The sequence below is a fragment of the Erythranthe guttata genome, chromosome 11 (assembly GCF_056151865.1).
Source record: "Erythranthe guttata isolate IM_541 chromosome 11, IM_541, whole genome shotgun sequence".
Taxonomy (NCBI): Eukaryota; Viridiplantae; Streptophyta; class Magnoliopsida; order Lamiales; family Phrymaceae; genus Erythranthe; species Erythranthe guttata.
The window spans coordinates 3,381,054-3,388,814 of record NC_142543.1 but is presented as its reverse complement, the minus strand read 5'-3'; positions in this window follow the sequence as shown (position 1 = coordinate 3,388,814).

The following is a 7,761-nucleotide window of genomic DNA, read 5'->3' as shown; positions in this document are numbered from 1 at the left end:
ATATATCGCTTCCTTATAAATTTGTACCTAATTCAATATTGATCGTCAAAATCGTACGAGGATCTCAAATTTTAATTCCAAATTAAAGTTATCTTAACTTGTTATCGATATTTAATTTTGATTTTCTTCATAAAAAAACAAAATAGTCTGTAACCAACCATATAAGCGTACCGGTAAAACTCACCCTTGTGCACTAACTTGCAAACCAAACGAAAGATATACATAATAAATCACAATAAATATAAATAATTCTTGACTGACAAGACCATCTTACGAGGTTATTTCGATGTTATACGTATTTTAGCGAGCAGATTCAAATTCAAATTCAAATTATTCGATTATTTCACCAACTAAACCATCGTACTAATTTCGACGCTATTAATTAATTCAAAGCTTCACACACTCGGACTCCACCACATTGCTACAAGCTATTAAGAACATAAAGTTATTATTATTGATATTATTAGAATACTAATTATTATTATTATTTTGAATTATTTAATAATTAAGGGGCCCTACCCATGAAGAAATACAAATAATATGGGGGGTCCACGTGTTTACCGCAACCCCGTTTGGGAAGCACGAATTAAGACCCCGTACACCGTTCAGAATGATGCCTTTTCCCAGCACCACCACCGATAATTATTTCCCCAATTTACCCTTGGTTCCCCTGGCAAAATATCGTAATTGCCACTTAGCTTTGAACTTAAAAGGGTGGTGGAACCATGGATTGAGGCTACACATAGCCGAGCCGTGGTCCTTAGGAGACATTGATTGAGCCAACTCACGGCTTGGCTTTTGGAGCCATCTTAGTTTTCCTAGACATTGATTAAGCCAATACACAACCACACGTTTCGTTTTGTTTTATTTTGTTTTGTTTCTTATTTTATTTTACAAACCAATTCGCATTTACAAATTAATTACTCCCATTATTTGTCAAATTAGATTTTTAATACTATATTAAAATGGTGTTTGCAAACGTTTTTTGAAAGTGATTGTGAGTTATTTTTTGCTCATAATTTGTTTTCAAGTGTTTACAAAATCAATTTTTATTTTTATTTCTTTTAAAATAATCTGCTTTAAGCTATTTTTTTAAAAGCACCAATAACTCTGTTTTTTCTATTTAAGTTTATTTTCCAGAAGCAAACACTCCCAACTTTTAGAAATAAACACTTAAAACTGACTTAACTCACAATCACTCATTTGCAAACACCATTTAAATATATTTTTTCAAGTTTTACTACTATTAATTCAGCTTTAAGTATTAAGTATCTCTTATAATATTATTAAATAATTAAGCTTATTTTAGTCTTTTTCATATACTTTTTTTTCTCCTTATAATTAAGACATATTTATCGAGATTCTTAATCGTTGTGACGCTGAAAAACGACAGTTAATTAAAACGGAGGGAATAGTACTGAATAATTTTTCTTCTCGTGCAATAATTCACAAATTACTTGAATTATATTAATATGTGCACTGAGTAAATCATATCTCTCATTAGTACTGGTTGCACTAGAAAATCTTCACGATAAATTTGAGCAAAAAAATATTCTAAATTATTAGACGGTGCCATCTCTTTATTTTATCAACTAGACCACTCCTTGGGATTTTTTATTAATATTTATTTATCATATAGTAATAATATATAATTAATGTGTGTATGAAATAATTCATCATGCGATATTTTTTTGTCGCGACAAAATTCAGGTTACAATCTGGAAATTAATTGTTATTGTCATTTGGTGATTGTGTAACTTTAGTTCTTTTGCTTATAAATGCAATTCATACTATTTTTTCCTATTTAAAAGTATATATATTATCTTTTACTCAAAAAGTCATAATGGGATAAAAGAAAATTATATTTTAACTGTATAGTCACATTTTTTTAATTATTATTATTTATCTATTTTGTCTTGTGGAAAATCCAAATTTCATAAGAGAAACTGTTAATTAATTATTTCAATCATTCATTATTCCTTTCAAAAAAGCTATATTGCTGTAAGTTGACTGTCTCAAGGGGGAATCAATTGATTGATGACAATTTTAATTTTATTTTTTGTTGTTACAATTGTTTTTTTTAAATAAAATTTTCTCTTAATTTCTTTAATTTATTAATTATGAATTAGTATACACATGCAAAATCAATCAAATCAAGTTATGCATGCTGACATAGCATAATATTACAAACTCATTTTCATAATTCCTAATCTTGTCGGATTATTCGGTTGAACCACTATGATTAAAGCAGATTGCACTTGATTAATTAAATAAGAAGATAATTAATCAGTATTCACATGTTATTTGTTGTCACAACTCCTAGGTTTTTTGCTGATCAATTAAATTAAAAGGGACCCCATAAAATATTGCACCCACACATATTTTTCAAATATTGCTCATTAATTTTTTGATTTTTTTTTTAATTTTCTTGAGTCATCAACAACCACTTGTACCAAGATGTAATAACAAAGATATGATCTAACTTTACCTGCAGAAGAAGAATCCAATGTAGAAATTTTGGTACTGTAAGCTGATGATTAATTTAGGGGCTTGCTATTATCAGTGCGATTTTTACCACTCGCAGTGCAAAATAATTCATTTTTTTTTTCTTTTCCAAATCTTATCCAAATACCCTCTCAAACACTCTCAACCTTTTACTCTTAAAATTTATCAATTTTAGTGTTTTTTCGACCAATATCAGTTAGAGCACAAGTATTATCGACATGGATGACAACGTCTTCGATTTTGAGGTGAAAATACACGTTTTTTGTTCGTTTCCAACGTTTTTAGCGATTTCGTGTCATAACACACGAAATATATGCTTTCATTTCGTGTAATACTATACGAAATATGTCTTAAAATCGTTAGTTGTTTGTTTCGTATACAATCACACGAAATGGAAGCTTACATTTCGTGGTAAAACCTACGAAATGGAAGCTATTATTTCGTGTGTGTTTACACGAAATGTAGGCTACATTTCGTAGGTTTTTCTACGAAATCCCTTGAATATTGTCTTTTAATTTTAAATATTTATGCAGGAACTAAGAGAACAATCTCACGATCATAGTCACTTCTTTGAACGTGGTATTGTGTGTGATAGTAGAGAAGCGTTAATTATGTGGGCAAAAGACACAGCAATTAGTCATAATCATCGACTGATTAATCATTGTAAATCAGAAAAATATCATGTTTTAACGTGTGCAAGATATCAATCTGGACGACACGGACTATTGAAGAAACGTTCTTGTCCGTTCAGGTTAATTGGCAAAAAATCAACGGAGGATGGATTATGGCGATTGAGTGTGAGTAATGGTAATCATAACCATCTGCCGGGTATTTGAAAGTTTAACTTATGTTTAAATTTATATTTGTTTTAATTTTGCATTCAAACTTATGTTTTGGAATATTTAAATTTGTAGCGTTGTGTTTTGCATTTTATATGTTTAATCTATGTTTTTGGAATGTATTAAATTTGTAAGATTGTTTGTAAGGTTGTTTAAATATGTACTTTAATTGCTTCAGTTGTACGTAGTTTCTAAATTCAAATAATAAAACTAGTGAATTAAAATACAAAACAACAAACTAGTAAATTAAATAGTTCGTAATAATAATAAACAAAATTAGTAAAATAAATTATTAAATTAAATAGTTCCTAACAATAATAAAAATGCATAGTCCTAATAATAATAAAAATAAACTTTAAAATTAAATAGTTCATAAAAATATATAACTGGCAAAAAAAACCGATAAACTACCGCCTCGCTCTCCTCGGCGGCTGCACCTCATGATCGTCGTCGTCGTCATCGTCGTCGTCGTTGTCACGGTCGATGCCAAGATATCGGGCGGCGGGCTGCATAATATCTCCAAGATCGGCACGTAGATCGGCAAACTGCTGCATCCAGTCCTGTCCAGTGCTCCTGGTGATCGGGTACAGGGCACGTACTACCTGGTAAAAAGCCGGCTGATCTGGTGGCCTCACATTCTCTCGATGCACTGGAGACGGGCCTACGTCGGGGTTGTTGATCTTCGAATGAGTCCGATCGGTGTACCACTCCATGTAGTGCTCGTCGACTTCCCCCCGTTGTCGTGCCGTCTTGTATGCGCGGGCATGAATGGAATGAGCCTGGACCATGTCCCACATCCCACCCGGAAATGGGTAGTTGACTTTGTACGATGTACCTCCTTTGGGACCGCGTGAACATGGCTCCATCGACGGAATCAAGCCGCGTGGTATATCCTGAACCCATCCAAACTGTCGGACGCAACGATCAGGCATATACGGCTATACGACCCACATGTACTGGATCGTGCCATGATACAACGTACGAGGGATACTCTCGTGTATATCCCGACCATACGGTAGCCACTCGACCTAAACAGAAAACAATATAAATACATAAATAAAAAAATTCATATTTAAACAAACTACAAGACATATTTAAATCAAAAAATTCATAATTAAAATTCATATCGAAAAATTCATATTTCAAAAAATATAAATACATAAATATAAAAGACTTACATCATCCGCTGTCATATTATCGAGTAAACCTCGAATATGCTCGAGCGTGCCCGCTTTTGGTGGCGCGTTCCACCTCTTGCATCGAGGCTGAAACTCGCGGTAGCGCTCGCTCTCATCCGGCGGCTGGAATCTCGGGAAATACTCGTATATCCAGCACTGCAAATATTTTATTTTAATATATTAAAATTTATTAAAATATATTAAAATGAACAAAATAAGTTCCAAATATATTAAAGTTTACCTGAAGAAGGGTGGTGCAACCCGCCAAGCCCCTCGACTGTGCTCGGCTGCATATACCCAACTCTCTGTATAGATTGGCCAAGCAGGCCGAACCCCACGAATACGTGCCGACCTGATCAAGCACTGAATCCTCGAGCACGTGCATATACCACGGTTTCACCCGATCACATGTCTTGTCGGGGAATAAAATCGATCCGAGGAGAAACACCAGGTATATCTGAACTCGGCGTCTCATGGGCGTGTCGGGCATCAACAACTGTCCCTGTAACATCCTCCATGTGGGGCCCCCATGCTTCCACGACTCGTCAATCTCCTCAAACTCGAGGTTTAAGGCCTCGGACAGCAAATACACGCAGTTTGTCCGCTCGGTGGCATCGTCGTACCTAGGCGCGACCACCCGTCCCTCCACATTGGCACCTAGAATCATCTGGACATCGTGGAGAGTGATAGTCATCTCTCCCCACGGCATATGGAAGCTGTTCGTCTCCGGCTGCCACCGCTCCACGAATGCAAACAACAGCGGAATATCTAGGCCCTGTAAATAACATCGGGCTAGGGGATACAAACCGGTCATCCGCAGAAAATGCTTGTCTACGGATACATCTACGTCTTCTAGGGCATCTGCTATCTTCTCGTAGTTGAATTGGTTCAGGGAGTTGATACGGGACTCCACTCGGCCAACCGGACGTTCCTGCAATCATTTATTTAGAAAACATATTAATTAATCAACTATAAAAATATTTTAATAGAAGATACAAAAATTATAATATTAAAATTAAAACAAGTAATTAACTTACTTCTCCCCTCCAAATATATGCCGCTACGTGCGACTTGAAACTCGGTATCAAAGACGGATCCCGCGGGCCACCGGGAAATGGACCATCTAGCACATCCGGATTGACTCGAGTATAAGGTCGACCTCCACGGCCCCGTCCTCGGCCTCCACGACCTCTACGACCTCCACGACCTACAACCTCAGTCTCGTGAACGGGGGCCACATATTCCTCCTCCTCCATAGCACGAGAAGACCCAACATCGGGATGTGGAACTGATGATCTGGCTTCACCAGCTCTCTCAGCCTCTCGCCTACGTCGTGTAGACATAGTCATGCGCTCGCGCTCGCGCTCTTGATGTTCAGCCTCTTCACGAACTGCTCGCATAATTGCACTTAATTTCCCTTTGCCTGCCATCTGTTAAATAAAACACTATTAACATCAGTCTAAATAATAATAATAAATAAAATAAATCTTGAAAAAAAAAATATGAACTTTGGCTGTTTCACTGTCATTTCGTGGACAACCACACGAAATTAGTGCCTCCATTTCGTGTAAGAACACACGAAATACAAGCCCTATTTCGTGTGTTTGTCCACGAAATGACAGTGAAACAGCCAAAGTACATACGTTTCGTGTACAATTACACGAAATGAAAGCTTACATTTCGTGAGATTTCTCACGAAATGTAAGCTTTCATTTCGTGTAATTGTACACGAAACGTAAGAAAAACAAACAAATACGTCTATTTCGTGTACAAACTCACGAAATTAGCCCCTTCATTTCGTGAGTTTCTACACGAAATGTAAGTTTATTTCCGAAAACTTTCGAACATAATCAAAATACTCAAAACGTATAGATTTTCGACGAAATTTGTTAATATACTACTATAAAAACATTGGGTCAATGATTTCGAGTTCGAATTTTACCTTAATCGTTGTTGAATTGCTCGTTTAATCCGCAAGAACTCGAAGAACCTTGGATAGAGTTTGAGAGAATTTTGAATTTTCTTAAGAAAAATTACAAATGAAATAAAGTCGCACTGCAAGCCGGTAAAAGTTGTTCTATGAATAGCATTTCAGTTAATTTAAATGTTCTATTGTTTTTTTCCATGTTTTAATATTAATTAATTAGTCAGTAAATCAAATACATATATCTAAGAATAAATTACGCTCACCCCTGAGTAATGTCAAATTACCAAAATACACTTCATATTTGGGTAACTGTAACACCATCAGTTATGAATCTTCTTACACGTCTATCTTTGCGGTGTCAAATTTAATGAATTTTTTTCTAGATTATATGAATATTTTCCAGTTTGTACTCGTTTTACCTCGTTCGAGCTTCATATTTTAAAACAAGATGATCATAAGATGTGTCTGTTTGGCTTGTAAATATCAGATTATGGTGCATCAGAAATTGCATTTTTGCACAAAACGAGTACAATCCAGAGAACATTCTACGGAATCTAGAAAATTCTGTTAATTTGACACCGTAAGGATGGACGTGTAAGAAGATTCATAGTTAAAGAAATTGTTGTAATTATCCAAATATAAAGGATTTTTTCATAATTTAATCTTATCTCAGGTGTGATCGTAATTTACCCTATATAGAATTACTTTATCCATAAATAGGAAATTAAAGAATTCAAGAGAACTTATCTTGTAATGAAAAGCAAGAAGATATTGATGATGTGCCAGCTAACTCCTTTACTCCTCGACAATTTTTATTTTTTTTTATTTTTGGTTATTAGAAACTGGGTGCTATATATTTATTATTTACTGGGTCATAATAATTAAAAGAATTTCCTTTTTATTTGGTTCAGTGGGGCATATTTGGCTATAAATAATTGTCATTAATTAGAAAAGAAATAAGCTTACAAGTTTAGCTTAAAAGCTAAAGTTTTTGCAACGTCGAAAACTTATGCTTGTTCATTCCATTATGGAAAGTCCAATTTATTATATCGAATGAGTTTGTGCTCTATTATAACTAGGGGTGTAAACGAGTTGAATCGAGCTGAATGCATGCACTGTTTATGTTTGTCTGAATTTGCATCGCAGTTTTTAAATTGTATTTGTATTTAGTTTGATCGATAAACAATCAACTCGATTCAAAATATATATATATAAAAAATTCTAGTTCCGCCAATGACAGTAAACTTTCGAAAATTGGTTAAAAACATGCTCCAAAACTCGAACGTAGAGCATTTTAACAAATTATGACAGT